Genomic DNA, 13,332 nt, shown 5'->3' on the forward strand with positions numbered 1-13,332 from the left:
TTTTCCGGTAGATAGTGTGTCCTAGGGAGCCATCAGGTTTTTTGTAGATTAGGACGTCAAGAAAGGGGAGTTGGTTGTTGTCTTCTATTTCCATAGTGAATTGTATTTTGGGGTGTAGGCTGTTGAGATGTGTGAGGAAGCTATCTAGTTTTTCTTTCCCGTGTGGCCAAATTACAAAGGTGTCGTCAACATATCTGAGCCAAAGTTTGGGTTTGTGTTCTGACTTGTCTAAAGCATTGGTTTCAAAGTGTTCCATGTACAAATTTGCGATGACCGGTGAGAGGGGTGATCCCGTGAAAATCTACGAAAGCAAATATATATATATATATATAAATATATATATTTGCTTTCGTAGATTTTCACGGGTACAGGAATGCAGGTTTTGGTGTCTTCGGGTGTCTTCCCGTGTAAGAGTCGGGGTGTCTGTGCGACGTTTCGACGAGGTCTCACTCGTCATCTTCAGGCTGGTGCTTTCGGCTTCTTGTTACTGGAACAGAGCAGAATCTGGTGTTTGAGTTCCTATAAATACTGTTGAGGGGTGTGGTGTATAGCCTCCAACGTTCTGGGCAGAGAGGAAGTTCCTAGATTAGTGTGCCTTTTCTTCTTTTGTTCCTTAATTACTTGAGGGATATCTTGGGTGATTTCAAGACCCTCTCCACAGACATATTACAGACTCCATCCAGTAGCCAAACTATAGTGGCACCTCCGGATGCTGCACCCCCCTGCAATCCCTACACAGATCTGGCTGGCACAAGGCACAAAACCACAGCTCGCCCCTATACACGAAGCCAAGCCAGAGCACAACTAAATGCAGCACAGCCATCTTCTCAGAAAAACTCTTCACAAGCTCAAGAGGTCAAGACACGAAAGCTTTAGCAACTAATCTACACTTAATGACCCACCCAGTGGTATTCAGAATATCACTCTTGAAATCACCCAAGATATCCCTCAAGTAATTAAGGAACAAAAGAAGAAAAGGCACACTAATCTAGGAACTTCCTCTCTGCCCAGAACGTTGGAGGCTATACACCACACCCCTCAACAGTATTTATAGGAACTCAAACACCAGATTCTGCTCTGTTCCAGTAACAAGAAGCCGAAAGCACCAGCCTGAAGATGACGAGTGAGACCTCGTCGAAACGTCGCACAGACACCCCGACTCTTACACGGGAAGACACCCGAAGACACCAAAACAAATATATATATATATATATATATATATATGCTTTCGTAGATTTTCACGGGTACAGGAATGCAGGTTTTGGTGTCTTCGGGTGTCTTCCCGTGTAAGAGTCGGGGTGTCTGTGCGACGTTTCGACGAGGTCTCACTCGTCATCTTCAGGCTGGTGCTTTCGGCTTCTTGTTACTGGAACAGAGCAGAGTCTGGTGTTTGAGTTCCTATAAATACTGTTGAGGGGTGTGGTGTATAGCCTCCAACGTTCTGGGCAGAGAGGAAGTTCCTAGATTAGTGTGCCTTTTCTTCTTTTGTTCCTTAATTACTTGAGGGATATCTTGGGTGATTTCATGAGTGATATTCTGAATACCACTGGGTGGGTCATTAAGTGTAGATTAGTTGCTAAAGCTTTCGTGTCTTGACCTCTTGAGCTTGTGAAGAGTTTTTCTGAGAAGATGGCTGTGCTGCATTTAGTTGTGCTCTGGCTTGGCTTCGTGTATAGGGGCGGGCTGTGGTTTTGTGCCTTATGCCAGCCAGATCTGTGTAGGGATTGCAGGGGGGTGCAGCATCCGGAGGTGCCACTATAGTTTGGCTACTGGATGGAGTCTGTAATATGTCTGTGGAGAGGGTCTGGGTTTGGGTCTGGTGTGGTTGATTGGTGACGGCGTTCTGTGTGCCTCTGGTTCTGGTGTCGGTTTTTGTGGGGAGGGCTAATTTCCAGATGTCTGGCAGGCGGGACGTGTCGTCACGCTTGTTCATGTTGTGAGGGTGTTTCTCTATCTCGATGGCTTCCATGATTATTCTCTTGTGGTGATGTTCCATGTTAAAGAGCAATTTGGAATCTGCAAAATTAATTTCGTGTCCTGTTTCTTTCATGTGTTGGAAAAGAGAGGAAGTTTTTTCTTCTTTTTTGACGGCATTCTTGTCAAACTATAGTGGCACCACCTAGGAACTTCCTCTCTGCCCAGAACGTTGGAGGCTATACACCACACCCCTCAACAGTATTTATAGGAACTCAAACACCAGACTCTGCTCTGTTCCAGTAACAAGAAGCCGAAAGCACCAGCCTGAAGATGACGAGTGAGACCTCGTCGAAACGTCGCACAGACACCCCGACTCTTACACGGGAAGACACCCGAAGACACCAAAACCTGCATATATATATATATATATATATATATATAAGAAACAGAGACTCTGGGTATTTGGAAGTGTGAGGTTTAAAGGGGATGGTAAGAACCACTCTGAGATTTATGGGTGTAGGGTGGGATACAAATAATAATAATAATAATAATAATAATAATAATAATAATAATAAATCAGAAGGTAGCCCACAATTGGGGCTAGAATTTAGTAGCCCACACAGCAGAGGAAACTGTCTTCTAGTGTCTACAATGCAGGAGCCACAACTTAAGAATCCCAAGGAAGTTCACAAGTTTTTGACGTCATACAACCATGGGTTTGTAGAGATGGAAAGGGCCCCCCAGGGGCCATCTAGCCCAACCCCTTGCAAGGCAGGAATCACAGCTGAAGAACCCCCAACAAGCGGCCGTCCAACCTCTCTCCAAAAATCTCCTGCAGATTCTTCCCAACGGAAGGTTCTTCCACCAAGGAGGAAGTAGGTAGGCAGAAAGTTGCACAAACAGTGTGGCAGTTGGGGAGCCACCGCCAGCCCCGGTTTAGCACACAGTCTGTGCTTTCCCCTTGCTAATTGGCAGCAAGAAGCTCGTCAACATTTAAATATGAGGCTCGGTCATGCCAGCAGGAGAAGGGGGGGGTGTGCGCCAAGGCTGCCTTCCGCTCCTTCCTTGCCAAGGATTTTCGAAGAGCGGATTTCTCTAGGAAATTCCTGCAACCAGGGGGTGGGTTGGCGGGGGGAGCAGGAGCGTTGGCAAACATCCACCCCCCTCCCCATCTCCTCACCGTGTTCTACATTAAAAAATAAATGTGGGGAAAGAAACAGCTTTCCATCAACAAACTCTCTTTCAAATCAGAACCAGTGAAGGGGGTGAAGGTCCTGTGTGAGTGTCTGAAGGCGGTTGGAGGATGGATGGCGGCTAACGGATTGAGGTTGAATCCTGACAAGGCAGAAGTACTGTTTTGGGGGACAGGAGGCAGGCAGGTGTGGAGGACTCCGTGGTCCTGAATGGGGTAACTGTGCCCCTGAAGGACCAGGTGTGCAGCCTGGGAGTCATTCTGGACTCACAGCTGTCCATGGAGGCACAGGTCAAATCTGTGTCCAGGGCAGCTGTCTCCCAGCTCCATCTGGTACACAGGCTGAGACCCTCCTTGCCCGCAGACTGTCTGGCCAGAGTGGTGCATGCTCTGGTTATCTCCCGCTTGGACTCCTGCATGCGCTCTATGTGGGGCTACCTTTGAAGGTGACCCGGAAACTACAACTAACCCAGAATGCGGCAGCTAGACTGGTGACTTGGAGCGGCCACCAAGACCACATAACACCTGTCTTGAAAGACCCACATTGGCTCCCAGTACGATTCTGAGCACAAGACAAAGTGTTGGTGCTGACCTTGAAAGCCATCAATGGCCTCAAAGGCCCAGTATAACTGAAGGAGCGTCTCCACGCCTATCATCCTGCCCGGACACTGAGGTCCGCCTCCGAGGGTCTTCTGGCGGTTCCCTCCCTGCGAGAAGCCAAGCTACAGGGAACCAGGCAGAGGGCCTTCTCGGTGGTGGCACCCACCCTGCGGAACACCCTCCCAGCAGATGTCAAGGAAATAAACAACTACCAGACTTTTAGAAGACATCTGAAGGCAGCTTTGTTTAGGGAACCTTTTAATGTTTGATGCATTACTGTGTTTTAATATTGTGTTAGAAGCCGCCCAGAGTGGCGGGGTATAAATAAATTATTATTATTATTATTATTATTATTATTATTATTATTATTATTATTATTAACTGAGTCACTGAGAGAATTATAGAATCGTAGAGTTGGAAGGGATCCTCAGGGGTCATCTAGCTGAACCCCCTGCAATGCAGGAATCACAGCTAAAGCATCCCTGCCAGGTGGCCATCCAACTTGTGCTTGAAAACATCCCTAGAAGGAGAATCTACCAGCTTCCGAGGGAGTCTGTTCCACTTTCAGAAAATTCTTCCTAATGTTTAGTTGGAGGATGGAGCTGAAAAGGTCTTCTAACTAAAGCAATCCCAAAATATTTCCTAATGTAGACATAGTAAAAGTCCCGGTAGATCAGGTGAGTGGCCCGTCCAATCCAGACTTTGTCCTCATAATGGCCAGCCACGTACCCTCCAAGTGTCTCAGTTTTCCAGGGACAGCCCCAGAATTATGAAACCCTCGCCAGCTTCTGATTTAATTCCGGAAGCTCCCTATTTCTACTGCTGTCGCTGCTGAGCTCATCAAGAAGGATCAGCCTGTGCTTGTCCTGAGTGCGAGGGGCAGCGAGGGAGCACCCTGTTGCCTCTCCATGGCTGCCACTGCTAGCCTCCTCCCTTGGACAGCTTGTCTTCTTCTTTGGTGATCCCTCGAAGCCGAGTAAGATTGTCTTCCATGAACACGGTTTTAACAGTGAGTCCATAAGTGACTGTGGAGACCAGTTCTGGATCCACACATCCTTCCACAGTGAGGACATAGGTTTCTGGGCAGGAGTTGATCACATTGAGGATTTGCCAAGCGTGCCTTCCTCTTAGCACGTTTCTCCCTTGCGTCCTGAGTTTGAGTGTCTTCAAAATCCATGACACCTTTGGTCAAGGCTCTTTTGCAACTGGAGCACTCGCAGGCCAGTGTTTCCAAATTATCCATGTTTATACAGTCATACCTTGGTTTTCAAACAGCTTAGTTCTTGAGTGTTTCAACTCCTGAACGCCACAAACCCGGAAGTGACTGTTCCAGTTTGCGAACTATTTTTGGAAGCCGAGCGTCCAACAGGGCTACTGTGGCTTCCTATTGGCTGCAGGAGCTTCCTGCAGCCAATCAGAAGCTGTGCTTTGGTTTCTGAACATTTTGGAAGTCAAACAGACTTCCAGAGCGGATTCCGAGGTATGACTGTGCTGCCTTTTCTTAGATTTGCCTTGAAAGAGTCTTTAAACCTCTTTTGTAGACCACCAGCATTACGCTTTCCATTCTTAAGTTGAGTAGCTGCTATAAAAGATAATAAACAGGCATCCGCACAACATGACCAGTCCAACGAAGTTGATGTTGAAGAATGACTGCTTTGACACTGGGGATCTTTGCTTTTTCAAGGACACTTGACATTTGCTGGAAAGCGGGAGAGGAGAGGAGAGACAGCAGCCCCAAAGACCTGGCTCCATGTGATGTGCTGGCTCCGAGGGGCTGGCAGAGGGCAGGAGGGCTGCCCTGGGTGTGAAGAAATGGATTGGGGAGCAGAGCAAAAGGAGTTTGGGTTTTTTTATTTTTATTTTTAAAAATGCTTTGTGAAAATTTACATTGATGTTTCATTGTGAAAGAAATGCAGTAGGAATCCTAGTTTCGGGTTGTTATCGACTTGGCCCTTCTATGCAAAGAGTATTATGACTACCTGCTGATTTTCAGGAAGACGTCCAGTGCTGGTGGGGAGAGGTCAGGGGCCATTCCCACCCCCACCCCCTTCAATGTGGCTGGGTTGACAACTGCAGTTCGGTCCCATAATGAGAAAGTCTGAATTTTCACAGGTCTTAATGCAAAACCTTTGCTCCCAAAAGAGGAGGTTGGGTCTAGGAGATGTGGGCTTGACTCCTCTGTGTCTGAGATGGACATGGGGGAATCACCTGAAAGGTCAATAAAAATGGTTCAGGGGGGAGTTGGGTCTGTTTAGCTTGGAGAAAATCAGAGCAGGAGATAGTCACCAAATATCTGAAAGGCTGCTGTCACATGGAGGGACTGCCTCCTGAAGGCCTGATGGACGCTGCCTTTGCCTCTCTCTACCTGGCTTGGGGTGGGGCTAGACAGGCTCCACAAGGACTGCAGCTGCTTTTAAACTTTTTTTTATTTTTATCTCTGTTGTTTTAAATGAGACCATCTTGGCTGTGAGCCCTGGAAGACCTGCACCCTGCTTTGCTGGCCCTTTCCCATCTGGCCTGGGAGAGTGGAGTGCGGACTGACTCCAGCTACAAAAACTGAGGCTGTTGGACAGACTCTTGGGCTGAAGTATTGTTTCCTGGGGGTTGAGAGAGCTGTTGCTGTTTTTGATATTATTGTTGTATCCTTAGTTTTAGATCTTATGATTTACGTGGAAATTGTTTCCATTAGGTTTTGATGTATGTTTTTTATTGTTTATGACTTCTGTTATGTTTGTAATTATGTAAATCTTGCCATGTTGAAAGTCGCCTTGAGCATAGTTTCAACTATGGAAAGGCGACATGCAAATAAAATGATGATAATGATTATGATGATGGTGGAAGGGTCAGGAGTTCAGCCTACACTCGAGTAGGACCCTGGCAGAGACACATGCCCGAATGGCATGTTCTCTCTCTCATGGTTAATCATTCGGGAGCTTCAAAAGCTTTCTTCTGCCCGAACATCACAGCTACTGATGCCAAGCGACACTGGCACACTTAGGGATCCACAGAGTTTGCGCACCTTGTATAACAGACATCAGCAACTCAGCATTTTGGCTAATCTACTTTATTTACATATAAACACACACGGAGCACTGCAACATGGCTCCCTCTCTCTCTAGCATCAGACAGCAAAGAGAAAAGGAACAAAGGACAACATTCCCACTTCACGGAACACAGTAACACAAACATCCTGTCTCCGTCACTTCCCACTCTGTGGAGTCAAAACACACACCGTCATGTGATAGACAACAATCCCATGACTGCAATCACGGAGCAGGAATTCTAACAGGAAGGTGGAGCCACCAGAGGGTAGGACCCCAAGGAATGGTGTAAGGTTACAAGGAAGGAGATTCCAACTGAACATCAGAAAGAACTGTCTGAGGTTAAGAGCTGTAGAGACAGTGGAGTGGATTCCCTTGGAAAGTGGTGAGCTCTCAGAGATTTTAAAGCCAAGGGTAGATGACCATCTGTGAGGGATTCTTGAGCTGTTTCCTGCATTGCAGAGGGTTAGACTAGATGACCCTTGAGGTCTCTTTCAGCTCTGCGATTCCATTATTCTAAATCTTTGTTCCCTGGGGAATTCCAGAGTCGTTTCATCTCTGGTGGAACCTCCTCTTCCCTCCCAAATCCCAAGGGGAACTCCTTGCCCGCTTCATCAACCCACACCCCCTAATTTAGGTTCAAATGTTGCTGTTGACGGCAGCACACTTCCTCCCCCAATAAAATCTGCCAGGGAAGTAGGGTGCTACCGATTGCCCTTGCGGGGCTGGCCACAGAGGTACAAGTGGCTGGCATATCTCCTCCTCGCAACATCTTTTATGAAGAAGACATCTTTGTTCTGCATCTTTCTCCATTCCAAGCTCGTTTGTTGATGCGAAGAGAAAGGGATGCCCCAGTCCATGTGTGAAAGCCTAGGAAGACTCTGTGTTGAGGCTCAGGCGAAATGCCTGCTTTGTTCATGTAAGGCTTCCTTGCTTACTGTAGGTCATTGTCCTGCAGGAACAGCCTTAGCAGATTCAGATCTGGCGGGCAGACGCTGCCTTTTCCAGCAATTAAAGCCCTCCAAGTCAGTATTTAATCACCCATTAAAACCCTTTATTGCCTCATATGCTGGTGGCAAATGCTACCCATTAATTAAGCACGGAGATAACATTAGCGAGATCCTTATTTCTATCTGTAATGGAATAGAACAGGCAAGGCAATTCTGTGCATGCTTAGAGACCAGATACATGGAAGGTACTGCCCCAGGGGGGACAACCTGAACTGATGGAGTCAAATGGCAAGGAAGGAGATCCTGACTAAGCATTCAGAGCAGCTGTCTACTAGCTCCATCTGGTACACAGGATGAGACCCTCCCTGTCCACAGACTGTCTGGCCAGAGTGGTGCATGCTCTGGTTATCTCCTGCTTGGACTACTGCAATGTGCTCTACGTGGGGCTACCTTGGAAGGTGACCCAGAAACCGCAACTAATCCAGAATGCAGCAGCAAGACTGGTGACTGGGAGTGGCTCCTGAGACCATATAACACCGATCCTGAAAGACCTACGCTGGCTCCCAGTACGTTTCCAAGCACAATTCAAAGTGTTGGTGCTGACCTTTAAAGCCCCAAATGGCCTTGGTCCAGTATGTCTGAAGGAGCGTCTCCATCCCCATCATCCAGCCCAGACACTGAGGTCCAGCTCCGAGGGCCTTCCGGCAGTACACTCCCTGAGAGAAGTGAGGTTACAGGGAACCAGGCAGAGGGCCTTCTTGGTGGTGGCGCCTGCCCTGTGGAACGCCCTCCCGTCAGATGTCAAGGAAATAAATAACTATCTGACTTCTAGAATCAACCAAAGGCCTGTTTAAAAAGGAACGTTTTTGTCTGGCACCTAAAGGTGTATAAGAAAGGTGCCAGGTGAACCTCCCTGGCGAGAGCATTCCACAGACAGGGAGCCACTGCAAAGAAGGCCCCATTCTCGTGTTGCCACCCTCCGGACCTTTTGAGGAGGGGCCATATGAAGAAGGGCATCAGATGATGATCTTAGGGTCCGGGGAGGTTCATATGGAAAGAGGCGATCCTTGAGGTATTGCGGTCCTGAGCTGTTTAAGGCTTTATAGGTCAAAACCAGCACTTTGAATTGGGCCCAGAAACTAATTGGTAGGCAGTGCAGTCAGACGAGGATAGGTGCAATATGCTCAAACCGTCTTGCTCTGGTGAGCAACCTGGCCGTTGAATTCTGCACCAGCTGAAGTTTCCGAACCGTCTTCAGAGGCAGCCCTATGTAGAACGCATTGCAGTAATCTAACCTATAGGTTACCAGAGCACAGACGACAGGAGTTAGGCTATTCTTTTCCAGATAGGAGGGTAGCTGGGCCAGCAGCCAAAGCTGATGGAAGGCACTCCAGGCCACTGAGGCCACCTGAGCCTTAAGCGACAGCAAAGAATCCAGGAAGACCCCCAAGCTACATACCCGCTCCTTCAGAGCAAGTGTAACCCCATCAAGAGCAGGCCATCTCCCACCCATTCGATCTAGGGAACGATCCAGCATCTAGACTCTCCTCCTGTTTTTAATTGTATGAGGTCTACCTTTCTCCGAGTCTGCTTCTATATCTGCCTTTGAGAAAACCATTTAGAGATTTTTAAAGAAATGTTTTGCCACATAGTAATATCTTTTTTTTAATGTAGGCTAATAATGTAGTTCTGATATGATTTCCAGACCTCTTGATAGAATGCACTTTCAAATTTAAATGGTCTGGAGCAGGGTGCTGGCGTTAGATGGCAAACTTTGACACACTTGGGGCTGCCACACGAGCAAGATGAATAAACACCCAGCAATCAAAGATAATGGGAGAGGATTTACCCCAGCAAATCATTTGTGAAAATGACAAAAACCCAAATACAGATGGTCGTTTACCCTCGCTAGATTCAACGTGCTGCCATCTGCCTTATTGCAGGGCAGATTCGAGGGTAAACCGTACGCGGAACGAATATCTGCCCCTGCGGCTTGATGGAGGTAGAAACTGTCTCTCATGCCTTGTTACGCTGTCGTTTCTACGGGGATATACGCTCGGTATTTATTACCCCTGCTGTGCAAAAATCTCCAAATGAATCCGAACTTCAGTGTCTAAAATCCCTGGTAGAGGACAAGGATCCTGAGATCACGTTAAGGGTAGCCAAATTCTGTGCGTTTGCCAGAAAACTTAGGGAACAAGCTGCGCTATCATAATGATTAAGGCCTTAAATGATAATTTTAGGTTATATGTTAGTGACTAAGTTTTAATTTATATATATATATTAACTGTTGCTTTATCTGTATTGTCCCTGTTATACCTAATTGCAAATTCAAATGTATCCCTATTGTGTTTTATGACTTCCTTGATATTGTATGTGGGCTGGAACTGGTCTGTGACCGAAATAATAAATTCAATCTACACACTTGGGGCTTTGCGACAAGTCCTAATGTTTGTAAGCATCCTCTGAAATCACCCCAGGCTCACCCCTCCCAACCAGCCAAGTAACGAACCATGTTTCGCTCCTGGTAAAGAAAGCAGCTGCAAATGGAAAAGGGAAGAAGAGGTTGACACACAGGCCCAACCAAAGTGTATTGAGAGTTTATTAGGTCGCTAAAATGTTCTTCAAACCATCTGCAATTTTTGTGTCCTTCCCCCCTCCAAAAAAAGTAAGAGCAAGCCTTCAGAAAATGCTGTGTATTTTTATTCTTACAAAAAGAGAGGATTTTTTTTCTTTCTTTCCTGAAAGTATAACTTGATTTTTTTTTAAAGGATGCAACAAAAGGATAACCCAAAGAGCAGAGCGAAAAGGCAGAAAGGCACATAGTTGTATAATTGCATACAAGAACAACGTACAGAAAATATATGCTTGAGATACTTTGATTTCTCCTAAAAATATAGCAATAAGGCACTTTGTGTCTGTTGAATACAAAAGTATGTGCTGTTGAATCAGGAATCTGTGGTTCAGGGAAGGTTAACGATAGAGAACAGGCATACAAAAGAGTAATTCATCTCATTTTTATATCTTTTATAAATATGCTAGGAGAGCTCTCAGTTTAAGAGGGGGGACGATCCTCCCCTCCAGTCTGTGTGCACACCTTACAAGTAAGTAATCCTCGTGCCGCAATAACTGTGTTTAAGAGCGCTGGTGTTTGTGTGACAGAAAGCAGCAGCCCAGATCATTCTGGTGTCCTAAATCTCACTTTTCTCAAGAGTTTTCTGGAAGACAGGTAGGGGTGTGTGTGTGTGTGTGTGTGTGTGTGTGTGTGTGTGTGTGCAGGACAAGGTTGATGATGCTGAGAGGGTAGTGACTGCCTTTTTCCTCTTTGGCGATCCCTTGTAGCCGAGTAAGATTGTCGTCCATGAACACAGTTTTAGCAGTGAGTCCGTAAGTGACTGTGGAGGCCAATTCTGGATCCACACATCCTTCCACAGTGGGGACATTGGTTTCTGGGTGGGTGTTGATCACGCTGTGGATTTGCCTATCGTGCCTTCCTCTTAGCACGTTTCTCCCTTGCGTCCTGAGTTCGTGTGTCTCCAAAGCCCATGACACCTTCGGAAAAGGCTGTTCTCCAATTGGAGGGCTCGCAGGCCAGTGTTTCCCGGTTGTCGGTGCTTATACTACATTTTTTCTACTCATGGCACAGGTGAGATTTGAACCAAGGGCTGCCTGCCCATCTTAGACTAAAATACTTATATTGCAACTGTGGACTTTTCTATTCATCTTATAACCATGGAATAATAATAATAATAATAATAATAATAATAATAATAATAATAATAGATTTTAAAATATGCACACACATAAACTCACTGTAACCGCTGCAGATTTGGTGATTCAAAGCATGTACAGTCGTACCTCGGAAGTCGAATGGAATCTGTTCTGGAAGTCTGTTTGACTTCCAAAATGTTTGGAAACCAAAGCGTGGCTTCTGATTGGCTGCAGGAAGCTTCGGGTTCCAAAGAACATTTGCCAACGCTCATTTCCGGGTTTGCGGTGTTCAGGAGCCAAAATGTTTGACTGGCGAGGCGTTTGAGTTCCAACGTACGGCTGTATATTGCAAAGCAATGAACCAACCACCTGGGAGATGGAATTGAGCTACGAAAAGGAACTAGGAATTAGAAAGAAGTGTCTCGCCTAACCAGAGTTAATCATTGCACACAGCCCCATCAATAGCAGCTGGGGGGGGGGTAGAGCATAACATCCTTCTCACTTTCCCCCCAGCAAGAGAATCATGCTTTATAAAGACACAACTGTAAATAGAGATGCTTTGACTCTATTTATGGCAAGAGGGATATATATATATATATATATATATATATATATATATATATGTGTGTGTGTGTGTGTGTGCGCGCGCGCGCGCGTGTGTGTGTGTGTGTGTGTGCGCGCACAATTTTGCCAAGAGAAAAGGAAACGCAGAAAACGATCCACTGGGTATTTCCCCCACTTTTAATGTTGAATGCAAACTTCCTAACTTCCCCCTCCCCACAGAAATAACACCAGGCCTGCTGCCTCCAGCTGAAGCCACAAGCTCAAGCCAATATTTGCACAGGAGTTATGGGACTTTCAGTTCACGGAATGTTCCACATTAAAGCATTTTTCTCATGCCTAAGTTTTATGAGAAGATGCTGGAGATAAAAGGGAGAGAGAGAGAGAGAGAGAGAGAGAGAGAGAGAGAGAGAGAGAGAGAGAGAGAAATCCTAAACATGAAAAATGACTGGCCTGTGCTCTTCCTTTTTAATAAAAATAAAAATCTGCAGTTGGAACTCGTTTCTCGCAGCAAACAAACAAACAAACCCTTTGCCCATTTCATGCAAACCAAACAACTATCTTAGTTTACAGCTTCTGAACCCCATTTGCTGAAAACTAGGGGTAGGGAGAGGGGTCTTGTGTTCGAATCCTGATTGCAGATTTACCACAGGTATATCCTTGGCCACTGTGAGAACAGGATGAGGGGCTAAGCAATTTGGGACCAGTTTACCTAAGAGATCGCCAAATTGGCCCTGTTCCCTGTTCCGCATTTGAAAGCACTCGATCTTTTACACTTTGGAACTCCCTGCCTATTGATACTAGCAGGCGCCTTCTCTGCATTCTTTCTGGTGCTTGCAAAAAAAATTAAATGTTTCCAGTTGCTTTGAAAGTTGATGTGAGCTTTAACTTCTTTTGGCGTTTTAACCTTTTGTTCCGTTTTAACAATGGTGGGAATTTCTCCCTGGTGATTGTTTCATCTTTTTGCAAACTGCTTTGAGGCTCTTCCCACAAGCAAGCAGTGTGTGAATTTTCGGAAATAAATAAATGAATAGATTTGCCCTGTGGTAGGAATTTTATGGTCTTAGATATATGGTAATGTTCACCAACCAAGCACATACATAGATCAGCACAGGAAGACAGACCTGGAACCATTTTTATTCCTAAACTGAGCAAATGTTTTCTCTGCAAGGTCAAACTGGAAAAGCCTCCCTATTGCCTTTTCCTTCACAAATTCTGTCTTGAGGGTATGTCTGTGTTTGAATAGGGTGTGAGCCTGTGACATGGCCCAGGAACTAAGTATTTATCATTACAAAAGACTGGCCAGGCTACCCAGGAAATCCAATCAAGTACCCTGCCAGACAGGAGATAAACAACAACA

This window comes from Podarcis vaucheri, assembly GCF_965113315.1.
Source record: "Podarcis vaucheri genome assembly, chromosome: 5".
Taxonomy (NCBI): Eukaryota; Metazoa; Chordata; class Lepidosauria; order Squamata; family Lacertidae; genus Podarcis; species Podarcis vaucheri.